This window comes from Schistocerca nitens, chromosome 9 (assembly GCF_023898315.1).
Source record: "Schistocerca nitens isolate TAMUIC-IGC-003100 chromosome 9, iqSchNite1.1, whole genome shotgun sequence".
NCBI lineage: Eukaryota > Metazoa > Arthropoda > Insecta > Orthoptera > Acrididae > Schistocerca > Schistocerca nitens.
Window position 1 is genome coordinate 494,941,020 of NC_064622.1, and position 14,219 is coordinate 494,955,238.

A 14,219-nucleotide genomic window follows, 5' to 3' on the forward strand; every position below is an offset into this window, starting at 1 on the left:
ACTGCTATGGAGCTCCGTATGCCACGGCAAACTGGCTGACACTGACGGTGGCGGTGCACAAATGCTGCGCAGCTAGCGCCATTCGACGGCCAACACCGCGGTTCCTGGTGTGTCCGCTGTGCCGTGCGTGTGATCATTGCTTGTACAGCCCTCTCGCAGTGTCCGGAGCAAGTATGGTAGGTCTGACACACCGGTGTCAATGTGTTCTTTTTTCCATTTCCAGGAGTGTATATATATATATATATATATATATATATATATATATATTTTTTTTCAACCCAGCTCGAACCCCAGTGAGCGTATTATGCGTGAATTAGGAAAATTATGTAGGTTATACTGCAGTCGTGATCACCGATCGTGGGACATACACCTAAAAGGATTTCAGAACATAATTAATGAGTTGCCTAATACGTCAAAAAAGCTTCCGCCAATCACTGTGCTAGAAAACAAGGAGCCCCCGAGCAAAATCAAAGAGGTGGTGCCTTGTCCACTAGAGCCGAGACTACGCCGGAACGCAATTGTTGACTTAGCTTTACGCAACATCAAGCGTGCAGCAGAAGCCAGAGTCAAGGCGTATAAGAAAAACGTGAGAAAAACAGTGTTTCATGTAGGACAAAAAGTTCTTATCAGATCACACAAGCTGTCTAACAAACGGGCAGGTGTCTGCAAGAAATTTTTTAATCTCTTTAACGGCCCGTATCGGATAAGTAAGATTCCCCATGAAAACGCCATAGAAGTTGAAACTCTTCGATCGAAGAAATCACAAGGGCTACACCATGTGTCAAACGTAAAACCATACATTGAGTAGAAAGGACAGTGAGGAGTAGAGAGGACGGTGAGGAGAAAGAATTGATTAGTTTACATTTGTGACTTATGCATTGTGAATATATGTTGGTAAAAATAATGATAAAGGTGTTCCTATGTGATTGATTTAAGTGATGTTTGTGTTTTTTTTTCTTTCCTTGAGCAATTAGGATTTAGGTTGGTTCAAATGTAAAGATAAAAGGTTTCTTTGTGAACGAGTGAAATGCTGTTTATGTTTTTTTTGTGTAAATTGAAACGAGTCGCTCCTGAGGGAAGCAAGATCTGTGTTGAATTAATGCAAAACTCAGGGGAATATCCGATATGTGGGTATTATGGGTCTGGCAAACCCAGGTCCCCAGCTGTTAGTAGCCTTGTTTCCGATTTTCTGCGTTCAGTGCTACTATCTGTCTATTACTATTCTATATCTGTCAGTATAAATGAGGATCTCTTACTATAGTATGCGTGCTGTATGAATGTTTTAAGATAAGAGAACTCTGAGAAAGGAATGAGTAAGTTTGGAATCTTGAAAACAGGATGCGATAATACGATTGTTTAACCAATGGCTTCCCAATATACGCTAATATGTTAATATTGATGATATATTTCTTTTTTGTTCTTTATAGCTGAGTACATAAAGGGCTGTCTGTGGATTTCGTAAGTAGATTGATTCCTTTCAAGGTGAAAGAAGAGTTGTGGTTTGTGCAATTTACGTGGCCCTGAAATATTATTGTGGTAGTCAAATACGAGCAGTTTTTCGGCAAATGGAGAATGGAACAGAAATATGGATCCTTTCTGTAGTCTTGATTGATGTTGAGCCAGAGCCTGAAAAATTATTCTGCGGTAATACTTGTCCTAGAAAAGCGACGTTTATGTGTTTTGCTTATGCTGTGAGCATTACAGCTTACGGTTTTCGCTGGTGCGGTATGCACTGCAGCCTATATGATTTGTACTGAGGAAATTTCCCTCTTGAAGGTAGAGGAAGATTAAATAATTTTGATTATGGGACCGAAGGAAAACTTGGTTTAAGGTAATAAGGATGAAGCAAAACATTTGTCATTTAAACTACAGGAGGATTCGGATCTTTTGTGTCTGTTGTAAGTTCAATATGATAAGATGAATCTGTTTTACAGAATAGAGGAGACCACTATTTTGCCATTCATGAGAAATGAGTCCAGAATAACCACCACAGGCGAAATAACTGATTTGGAAGCGAAAGGTAACTTAAAGAAGGAACGAAATGGCTAAGAAAATGCAGTATAACGTGTATAATGAAAATATTTTTACTCTTCTCAGAGTCATCTGTGTGATTAATTCTTGTGATAACGTATTTTTAGATGAAATTTTCTTACTGTTTTATGTGTGAATATATGAGAATGATAAATGTATAATTGCGAGTCTCTTATCAGGTGTGTCAACTGGTATAAATGTTTTGGCGTGTAAATAACCATTGTTCTTTTTACTGTGTACGTTTAAGGAAAGTTTCTCCATATTTATCATGTGCCAAGACATATGCCACGAGCGTCAGGAAGAGGACGAATTAGAACAATGTTGTAGTGGTATAAGCACTGTGTCGAAGTAGCATTGAAGTAGCTTGTTGGATTAACTAGTAGTGGATTGAAGTAGAATTTTGAGTAATTCATGTTTATGGGTAGTTTGTAGAATAGTCAACAGGTGTGCATGTGTGTGTGTAAATAACATGTGAACCCTATGCTGTCCTGACCTATACTTGCACAAGGCATAATCCTATTCATTTTAGTGAATTAATAAGTAGCATTTGATTTATTAAAACGTAAGTGAATCACATTAGTGATGTGGATTTAAATATTATATTGTCAGTTCATTTAATTTTTATACTGTCAAGTCATTTCACTTTTATTTTTTTTATATTGTCGAGTCATTTAACTTTTATTTTTATATTGTCGTTTCATGTAACTGTTTTATTTAAAAAAAAGAATAAGTCTCACTTTTGTTCTTAAAAATTGTGAAAGACAATACTAAGTGGTATTATGTATGACATATTGTAATCACATAACTATGACGAACAATTTCTGTGAATGCAGTTGAGAACGTGAAAGCGAACCGGCTAAACTCTTACGAGACAGCGGGAGCAGCGAGGAGGAGGGCTAGTTGTAAACAGGCGGGTTTCCCAGCAGGACACGCTGTCAGCCGGGCCGCTTCGGGAGCGCGGTCACAACAAAAGAAGTGCTGCGGGGCAAACACTTTCCCTTGCACCCGGAGCTAATGGCCGGCCGCACCAGTGCGACCCCCAGTGGAGGCGATGACCTGAGATGGCCGAGCGGTCCACCGCGCGGAAATCCATCTGCTGGCAATGCACCACACGCACGCGACCGTGACGAGACGGCCGCGGTGAAACGACAGAAGACAGGGGATAAAGGGGCGTGGAGCTAAGGGTGGCACAAAGAAGAGCCATTAAGTGTCATCCTTGCCCAGGAATATCAACCTAGCGTGTCAAACGAGGATACCACATGAATTTGACAACACAAACATGGAACCAAATCGAGATGTACGTGACATGGGCCACCAAGAGAAACTTCATTAGAGGGCAGAGACGGCGGGATTGCACGCAACAGATGAACAAAAATCCCTACTGACAGCTGCGGCGACGAACCCCCCCCCCTCCCCCCCTCCTATATTGTGCCTCGGAACAGTGGAACTACTGAGTATGCCAGTGAACAGTGATTATACGGTTCTTAGTCCAATGCATATATGTGTGTTCTTTCAGAGAAACTTTGATCGTGTGTTTTGCAGGGGTTCGATTTATTCGTGTTTTTTTATTAGACTGACTCTTGCATTTTGCAGGTGTTTTATTTATTGGTGTTGTTTTTAGACGTTGACTACTGTACTTTCAGAGCTGTTTTATTTCTCAATGTTTGTTTTTGTGTGTTGTATTAGATTTGTGATATTTTGTTTCGTAAATTCATTCCTGTGGCATTGCTTCGTTTATCAGTCAGCTAGCTATTCATGCTCATTGGACTGTGATCGATTAGCCTTTGCATGGGACATATTTATAGTGAGGAACCCCTTAAGGGTAACAATCACATAATTAATTGTAGTTTCAGTATAATGACACGGTGATCATTGTTTGCTAACTAACTGAAATATAGTAGAGTGATTAAATTAGTGCCACAAAGTTATTTTAATTCTACAAATTATTAGTTTTATAAGATATAGAATTCTTTTGCGATAACCACTTTGTGAAACATGTTTTTTTTCTTATCATTTTTTTTGCTTTTGCGGATTGTGCATTGTAATTTTCTGCTTTATAATACTGATGTTATTTTCATGTTCTTTTTTAATTGCTGTGGCACCTTTGCTATTTTCATAAATTTTACTTGTTAATAAACAGTCATAAATTTTCCTGTGATCAGTTGGCTCTTGCAGTGAGCAAATGCTGGTGAACTCAATAAGGATAACAACCAGAAATTGTTCTCATATTAATTACACAGGAACCATTGTTTTTACTTGCTGACCAAATTAGGTCTAACTATCTTTTAAACAGGTGTCACAGATTGTTTTTTTTCTCTTTGAAATGGGTAAAGATGTGTTGAAATTATTGTGTTTTAGCAAGTAGCTGGTGACCTTTTGCCTTTTCTTTACATTTTAAGTTGGGTGTGAGAAGCCTGCTTGGGAATGTCCTAGCATAGCCAGAAAATTCCCTGCACAGTCTTTTCCCGGAGCGTTGGGGTTATGAAAGGTCTCTGTTGGATTCCTTTCATGTTAATTTCTTAAATATGTTGTCATTTACGGCATAAATTCCTCTTCTAAATTTACTGTGGTGTTTCTGACTATCTGGGAGGAGAGTGAGCAGTGAAACGTGTTACTTTTACACATAAACAAGAACGATCTGTCACACTACTACACTTTAAAACACAGTTTATATGTAATTCATGTCACACAGTCTCATACGGAACCTACATCCGCTTTATTTTTTATACTGTATATGATAAGATACTGTCATCCCCCTTCCCTTCTGTGTGAGAGGATGAATGAGCAAATGTATTTCTAGTTGCATGCTGGATGGTAGCAGACAAGCCTGTCTGCTAGAGAACAGTAGGACCAATGTCGGAACAGGTAGCTACGGTTTCTAAAAGCAAAGAGCTTTCTATCCTTAGTATGGTCCTGTCCGTCCCTTGTCATGTTGGTATAGGAAGCTGCCTCTCTTGTCACTTCCGTTTTGTATACGGAAGCACCCTTGGTAGGAGCCCAGGTCAGTCTGCCTGCGGCAAGCGTCTGAAGTGGTAAGATCTCCGGCTAAGTGCGTGTCTGCTAAGTCCATAGGACAATGGATTTCTTAAGTTCAGCCTAACTGAAAATTTAATCACCTTTATTTCAGGTTTAGCTCTAAAATATCTAATGTTATCTTAAATTGCAACACAGTGTAATTCGAGTGTGAAGTTCAGAATATATTCCGGTAGTTGCTTTGTCACTACTTTGTGAGTAAAGTGGAACCACATGTTGATCAGTAACTCTAAGATCATCAATCTTAAATGCGAATGTGCGTGAGATTATAACGTCTCGTCTTGACAATATTTTTCAATATAGCAACTTTTCTTTATGTTCAACCCACGTGGGGTGTACTTTGTGAGACCAGTACCACGTGCTTATACAATTGTTAATAGTAAGACGATAGTAACCAGTTCAAGGTTTTTCTTTTGTAAATTGCTTTTCGATCTAATTTATTTTAATTATCAAAATTATTGTGGAGTTACACTCTTTGTGTAAACCAAGTTGACCACGTGAAGCATGTGGTGTAATCAACAAAGTAGCCCTCAGCTATTCTTTTCAGGAAGATTTCACAGAGAGTTAGTATGAATTTAGTATACCAGTGTGTGTTAATTACATGACTTACAGGATTGTGCTACGAACGTAACTTCTTTGAGTGAAAATTGAATCGGTTGGTTGTGGTTAATTTCCTCTTGCATATGTTTCAACGTTCTTCGTGTGTTATTTTATGAATGCAGTGTTGTATGCAGTCTCCCAATCTTCGCTCCATATTTGACGTGTTCCGTAAGATTACAATCCCACATTTTCACAATCCTAAATAAGGCACCAGTTTAGTTATGAATCAAGTTTAATATGCTGAAATTTCAATAATCAATGTTAAAATAAATTTGCAAATATAAACCGATTTATTTCTTTTTATTTAAATTCTCTTTTATATATATATATATATATATATATATATATATATATATATATATATATATATATATATATATATATATATCACCGGTTGTCGTATGACTATTAAAAGATTATAAATGATGTTAGTCTGGTTGGGAATTTGGTAAGCTAGACTGGGTACCTAGTGAAACAGTTGCGCAGTAATGCAAGGTTAACTTCCCCAGACAGCTCACAGCTTTTAACCCGCTTTTATTGTCTATCAGCACCGCTTTCAGAAGAAATTAAAGCAACAACATTACAATGTTGACTGTGAAAATTTACAATTTGGTTGGCTCTGAGCACTATGCGACTTAGCTTCTGTCGTCATCAGTCGCCTAGAACTTTAGACCTTGGCTATACATTTATGGGAAGTATAAAAGTATGCTACAGAAACTTCCTTAGTTTAATGGACGTCCATATTTTCTTCAGAAAAGGATAATGCCATGGCGCGTTCAGAAATGTACGTATTGTATGTGATTATTTAAAACGCTGTTCGACAATTTACAGAAACTGAATCACATCTATGTATCTGTTGTGACAGCAACAAGGAAAATATATAAAAGCATATATAAAAAATATAACCAAGGCATATAAAGAAGTTATGACGACACATTTTTAAAAAATGACACATATTTGTAATATATGAAAGGGATGGGCAAATTTTTACATTTTATAAGCGATCATATGCAATCAGAATAGCGTCTGTTTTTAAATCAAGTTGATCATTCAACAAATCTTTTGAATTTAGGTCAGAATGTTTATTTATTTCAATTGCTCTTAAAGGTTCATTTTGTAGCTCTTGTCAATTATATGTAAACAAGGATGGGTAAAGAAGTGTGTGTTTCTCTGTTTTGAAGTGTTCTGGAAAAGTTAACTTATACGAATTCTCGCCATCTTTGTATAGCAACTGCTCTCGAATTGAATTTTTTATACTTCACATAAATGTATAGCCAAGGTCTAAAGTTTTATAATATACCTAATTTTGTAGGCTTCTCAAGATGACAAATTATTTGTCGAAACCGGTAAAGTAAAAAAAGAATTTATTTGCAACTGATGACTGAAATTTATCCTGAAAAAAAGAAAAACATAAAAAAGGCCCCGTGGAGTGTATCTTTACAGACAAGTGTAACTAACAATAATTGTATTACAAAGCCAAGAATCAGCGGAATTTCAGATGACATTCAATTCCTGTTCTTAAATAAGACCATCAGTAAATCAAAACTGTTTAGTTTAGGGAACTGGAGTGATGTATATAGTGCTCCAGAGGTGAATGAATAGTACAACACATTTATTAACAAAGTCTTACCTAATTCGAAGGCTGTTTTCCTCCCAAAATAACGCAGGTTAGACCAGAGTCTAGGAAGGCGCGGAGGGGCAGCGGCCGGACGGTTAGAGGCCCCTCCCGCCGGAGGTTCGCGTCCTCCCTCGGTCATGGGTGTGCGTTGTTTCTAGCTTACTAGTAAGCTAGTATAAGTAATGTGTAAGTCTAGGGACCTACGACCTCAGCATTTTGCTCCCGTAGGAATTCAAACATATTTGAATATTATTTGAAAAAAAAGAAGAAGAAAGGAATGAGATGAGCAAATACAGAAAGCGCGAATATAGTGATAGGAGAAACTGAAATATGCGTATCCTGTGTTATCGGCTTGTCTTTAAATGGATGATGCGTGACAGTGAAAAGATAATTAAAAGTTTTTGCGTCAGACTGAACATTGTAATAAAATGCCGCTAAAAAGCTGGCATCGGACTTCGTAATGTGGCTACTTAATGAAAACAGTTCATTTTCGGAACGCGCAATAGGTTGAGACATTGTGGGCCGATCTGATGTGTCATCGTATTAAGATGACCAACAACGAATATTTGCTGAAAGACATTAAAAAAATCAGATTAGGATGAGGAATAAATTAAATAATAAGAAATGAGTACACTGTAATTAAACCCAGACAATGTATCTGTACACGACACAACCTTTTAATCCATCTGTACAAGTAGGAGGCTAACAAAAGAGAGTGTATATTTTTTTAATGGTTGCGACCCTCCCTCCAGAGTCTCTTTACAAATATTCCTCAAAGCAACTGACGTACTGCCCCCTCATTCTACAAGGTGGGTCTCAGGACATCCACCATTGAGTGCTAGTGCCCTTCCCGCTGGCTCATTTTCGGCAGTGTGGGACAACAATAAAGAAGAGATCATCCTACTTCTCTTGGCGGTGGCCTCGTGGGTCGCAAGCCGCACTATAATAATTGGAGCTGGGTGGTGTTTCGGCACGAATTCGAAAGATGTTGTGTGTGGCCGGAACCTATGCTCCTACAGACTCAAGAGGCGCCAGCAGCGTTTTGTAATACAACATTTGACACGACACACACAGCTCCCCGTTCTCAAACAGCAAACTACATAGTAGTTCACCCTCTGATTTTACTTCGCTCCGAATTTGTTTCCTAGAAGGAGAAATGCTGGCGTGTCGGCGCCATCTTAAGGAGCGACTCCGAGCGCGACCGCAGCCCGCAGACCGCAGACTGCTCTGCCCGGCTGCAGGTGCTGGCGCCTTTGGCTGCCTGCCACTGTTCGCAACGCGAGGAGTGCGGAATGCGCGGGCAGCGGTCTCTGTCGCCAGTCGTATATCTACCTGCTGCGGCGACAGACCGCACATCCGGCCAGGAACCAGTTGTGCCGCTGCCGCCGAGCCGCGCAGCCACCGGAGACTGCTCCTACCGGCTGAACATACCCCATTCACTGAAAATGAGTTTCTCGGATTCCGATGAAGAAAAGTTAATTATCAGCGTGGCAAAATATTCTGTAATTTATGACGCAAGGCAAGAAGAATAGAGAAATATTTCAGCGAAAAATAACGTCTGGAAAGCTGTAGCACAATGGGTTAAATAAAACAAATAAATATATTCGAGTGAGTATAGATCCATATGTGCAGTAACAATTATTCTATGACTATATCACAAAAGCCAAGAGTATATACACTACTGGCCACTACAATTCCTACACCAAGAAGAAATGCAGATGATAAACGGGTATTCATTTGACAAATATATTACCCTAGAACTGACATGTGATTACATTTTCAAGCAATTTGGGTTCATAGATCCTGAGAAATCAGTACCTAGAACAACCACCTCTGGCCGTAATAACGACCTTGATACGCCTGGGCATTGGGGCAAACAGAGCTTGGATGGCGTGTACAGGTACAGCTGCCCATACAGCTTCAACACGATACCACAGTTCATCAAGAGAAGTAACTGGCGTATTGTGACGAGCCAGTTGCCCGGCCACCATTGACCAGACGTTTCCAGTTGGTGAGAGATGTGGAGAATGTGTTGGCCAGACCAGCAGTCGAACATTTTCTGTATCCAGAAAGACCCGTACAGGACCTGCAACATGCGATCGTGCATAATCCTGCTGAAATGTAGGGTTTCGTAGGGATCGAATGAAGGGTAGAGACACGGGTCGTAACACATCTGAAGTGTAGCGTTCACTGTTCAAAGTGCCGTCAATGCGAACAAGAGGTGACCGAGACTTGCAACCAATGGCACCCCATACCATTACGCCGGTTGATACGCCAGTATGGCGATGACGAATACACGCTCTCAATGTGCGTTCACAGCGATGTCGCCAAACACGGATGCGATCATCATGATGCCGTACACAGAACCTGGATTCATCCGAAAAAATGACGTTTTGTCATTCGTGCACCCAGGTTCGTCGTCGAGTACACCATCGCAGGCGCTCCTGTCTGTGCCGCAGCGTCAAGGGTAACCGCAGCCATGGTCTCTCAGTCCCGTCTGCTGCAAACGTCGTCGAATTTTTCGTGCAGATGGTTGTTGTCTTGGAAACGTCCCCATCTGTTGACTCAGGGATCGAAACGTGGCTCCACGATCCGTTACAGCCATGCGGATAAGATGCCTATCATCTTGACTGCTAGTGATAGGAGGCCGTTGGGATCTAGAACGGCGTTCCGTATTACCCTCCTGCACCCACCATATTCTGCTAACAGTCATTGGATCTCGAGCAACGCGAGCAGCAATGTCGCGATACGATAAACCGCAATCACGATAGGCTACAATCCGACCTTTATTAAAGTCGGAAACGTGATGGTACGCATGTCTCCTGCTTACACGAGGCATCACAACAACGTTTCACAAGGCGACGCCGGTCAACTAACTGCTGTTTGTGTATGATAAATCGGTTGGAAACTTTCCTCATGTCAGCAAGTTGTAGGTGTCGCCACCGACGCCAACTTTGTGTGAATGCTCTGAAAAGCTAATCATTTGCATATCACAGGCGTTCGATACAGTTCCGCACTGTCGCCTGATAAACAAAGTAAGAACCTACGGAATATCATACCAGCTGTGTGGCTGGATTGAAGAGTTTTTAGTAAACAGAACACAGCATGTTGTTCTCAATGGAGAGACGTCTACAGACGTTAAAATAATCTCTGGCGTGCCACAGGGGAGTGTTATGGGACCATTGCTTTTCACCATATTTATAAATGACCTAGTAGATAGTGTCGGAAGTTCAATGCGGCTTTTCGCGGATGATGCTGTAGTATACAGAGAAGTTGCAGCATCAGAAAATTGCAGCGAAATGCAGGAAGATCTGCAGTGGATAGGCACTTGGTGCAGTTAGTGGCAACTGACCTTTAAGATAGACAAATGTAATGTATTACGAATACATAGAAAGAAGGATTCTTTATTGTATGATTATATGATAGCGGAACAAACACTGGTAGCAGTTACGTCTATAAAATATCTGGGAGTATGCGTACGTAACGATTTGAAGTGGAATGATCATATAAAATTAATTATTGGTAAGGCGGGTGCCAGGTTGAGATTCATTGGGAGAGTCCTTAGAAAATGTAGTCCATCAACATTGGAGGTAGCTTACAAAACACTCGTTCGACGTATACTTGAGTATTGCTCATCAGTGTGGGATCCGTACCAGATCGGGTTGACGGAGGAGATAGAGAAGATCCAAAGAAGAGCGGCGCGTTTCGTCACATGGTTATCTGGTAAGCGTGATAGCGTTACGGAGATGTTTAGCAAACTCAAGTGACAGACTCTGCAAGAGAGGCGCTCTACATCGCTGTGTAGCTTGCTGTCCAGGTTTCGAGATGTTGCGTTTCTGGATGAAGTATTGAATATATTGCTTCCCCCTACTTATACCTCCCGAGGAGATCACGAATGAAAAATTAGAAAGATTCGAGCGCGCACGGAGGCTTTCCGGCAGTCGTTCTTCCCGCGAACCATACGCGACTGGAACAGGAAAGGGAGGTATTGACATTTTTTTTTAATCTTATGGGACTTAACTGTTAAGGTCATCAGTCCCTAAGCTTACACGCTACTTAACCTAAATTATCCTAAGGACAATGATGATGATTAGTGTTTTGGGGCACACAACAACGAGGTTATCAGCGCCCGTTCCCAAAAGATCAATTCAGAGCCGATCTTTGTGAGAATTGGTAATGTTCAAACTGCAAGATTGGACACAGCACATCAAAACAGGTAGATAAAACTAAAAATAAAATAGCAGTACCGAACAGGTAAAAATAATTAACGGTGGCTGAGTGACCACTTACAAATAATTGGTGATCAAACTACTGTACAGTACATTAAGACCTCAATCCCAATATTTTGGGAAGAAGTCCAGACATCACACAAAAACGTAAAACTCTAGCGACACTCGCCTCATTATTAGTTAAAAGAGAGGGCAGGTCTGGTGGGAAACTGAAATCTTCCTTCAAACCCGCATATAAAACACACTCAGTTAAAATATGTCGTATCGACAGCTGTGTCCCACATGTCTGACACGTTGGTGGCTCCCCACGACGTAACAGAAAACCACGTGTCAACGGACAATGTCCTATTCTAAGCCGTGTAAGGGCTACTTCCTCAGCTCGTAGTTGTCGGAAGGACGTGAGCCACGATCGGACAGAATCCTTCACCGTTCGCAACTTATTATCCCTCACTTCCAGCCACTGAGCCTCCCACCAACGCATGACCTTCCGAGTCACGAAAGATGTTATTGGCTGCAGGGGGACGGAACAACGAGCAGGAGGTGGGATGGAGCAAGCCTCGTTGGCAGCCGCATCAGCAAGTTCATTTCCAGGAATCCCTATGTGCCCTGGAACCCAGCAGAAAATTACATCCTTACCCTGGTGTTGCAAGAGCAGGAGTGCGTCCTGCACTTCTTGCACCATCCGATCTGCTGGGTATATCTGTTCAAGAGCATGTAGAGCACTTTGGGAATCGGAGCAGATGATGAATTTCGTGCCATGATGTCGTCGCATATGCTCTAATGCTTGCAGAATGGTAAACAGTTTTGCACAGTAAACTGAGAACTGCTCTGGGAGCCCTATCCTACGAACAGTATCTGGAAACGCAGCAGAGCAGCCCATAAAATCTCCCTGTTTAGACCCATCCGTGTAAACAGCAATAAAATCTGAATGCCGGTCTAAAATCTCAGTAAGTTTAATTATAAAAAGGTGGTCCGGGGTACAATACTTCTTGTAAGCAGCCAGATCAAGAAGAATCTTGGTCTTTGTAGTAGCCAGATCCCCTACTCCATCCCTGGTGGAGGACCTTAATGCCCTCCAGGTGTACTGACTCAAGACTCTCCTTTGCACGGATGCCAAACGGCTTTGTTGCCTTCGGACAGTGGCGGAAGAGACGTTCCAGTGGCGGCTGGGAAAAAGTGTTGGTCGTCAACGAAAGGGGAGTGGACTTGGCCCTGTATGCTTGCCTTACCACGAGGAGAAGACGCCGAATGGACAGCGGAGGCTCTCCCGCCTCGACACACAGACTAGCAACTGGACTCGTGCGATAAGCCCCCGTTGAAAGCCTGATACCCTCATGGTGAATCACATCCAACATTTTGAGGTACGAAGGTCTTGCAGATCCATAAGCTTGACATCCGTATTCCAGTCGAGGTCGCACAAAGGCCTTATAAAGTTGGAGCAGACGTGCCCTGTCAGCGCCCCAGGACCTATGACTGATGCATTTAAGGACGTTTAAAGCCTTGAAACAGCGGACTTTTAGATCCTTTAGGTGTGGCAACCGTGTGAGCTTCTCATCAAAAATAAGGTCGAGATATTTCACTTTTTCCACAAAGGTAAGAACAGTGTCTCCTAGTTTTAAATCAGGGAGATTAAAAAGAGAACGGGAACGGTTAAAATCTACACAAACAGTTTTCTCCAAAGAGAATTTAAAGCCTGTGGTCTTAGACCATTTCTCCAATCGTAGAATTGTCAGCTGTAATTGGCGTGTAGCAGATGTGAGGGAGGAAGACGCACAGAAAATGGAGAAATCGTCCACAAACAAGGAGCACTGCACGGGCCGTCGTATTGTGGACGCCATACTATTGATGGCAACTGCGAAAGCTGTCACACTGAGGACACTCCTGCTTAAAACGGTCAGACAGGACAGTCTCAACCTTATACCTAAAATACCTGTCCGACAGAAAGGATCTGATGACTATGGGTAAACGCCCACGGAAACCCCACTCATAAAGCTGCCACAAAATGTTATGCCTACAGGTAGTATCGTACGCCTTCCCCAGGTCGAAGAAAACCCCGATAAGGTGTTGCTTACGTAGGAAAGCATCTTGTATCGCTGTTTTGAGTAGGATCATGTTATCCAGGGTGGAATGATACCTCCTGAACCCACACTGGCAGCGGGTAAGTAAGGATCTGGATTCGAGAACCCACACCAGGCGCCTATTGGCCATACGCTCAAATGTATTTCCTACGCAGCTCGTGAGACTAATGCTACGATAGCTACTGGGTTCGGTCCGATCATTCCCTGGTTTTAGGAGTGGAATTAAAATCGATTCTTTCCACGAACTAGGAAAGTCACCTGTCTTCCAAATTTCATTAAAAAGTTGAAGGAGGACTTCCTTTGACCGCAGATCCAACTGCTGCAGCATGCTATACGATATCAGGTCTGGACCAGGTGCAGTATCCCGAAATACTGACAGTGCAGAGTCCAACTCCCACAGAGAGAAAGGCTGGTTGTATTCCTCAGTGTTGTTTGAACGGAAATCAAAACCAGCCCTCCTCTGTGTACCCCGATAGCGAAGAAATTCTGGGTCCTGGCTAGAATCGGCCGTAATAGTTTGAAATGATTCTGTCAACGCGCGGGCGATGTCCCTTGGAGATGTTAGGAGACACCCCCACTCACGTATAGCTGCTATTGGCGGTCGGGAGTATCGCCTTGAGATCCTCCTAA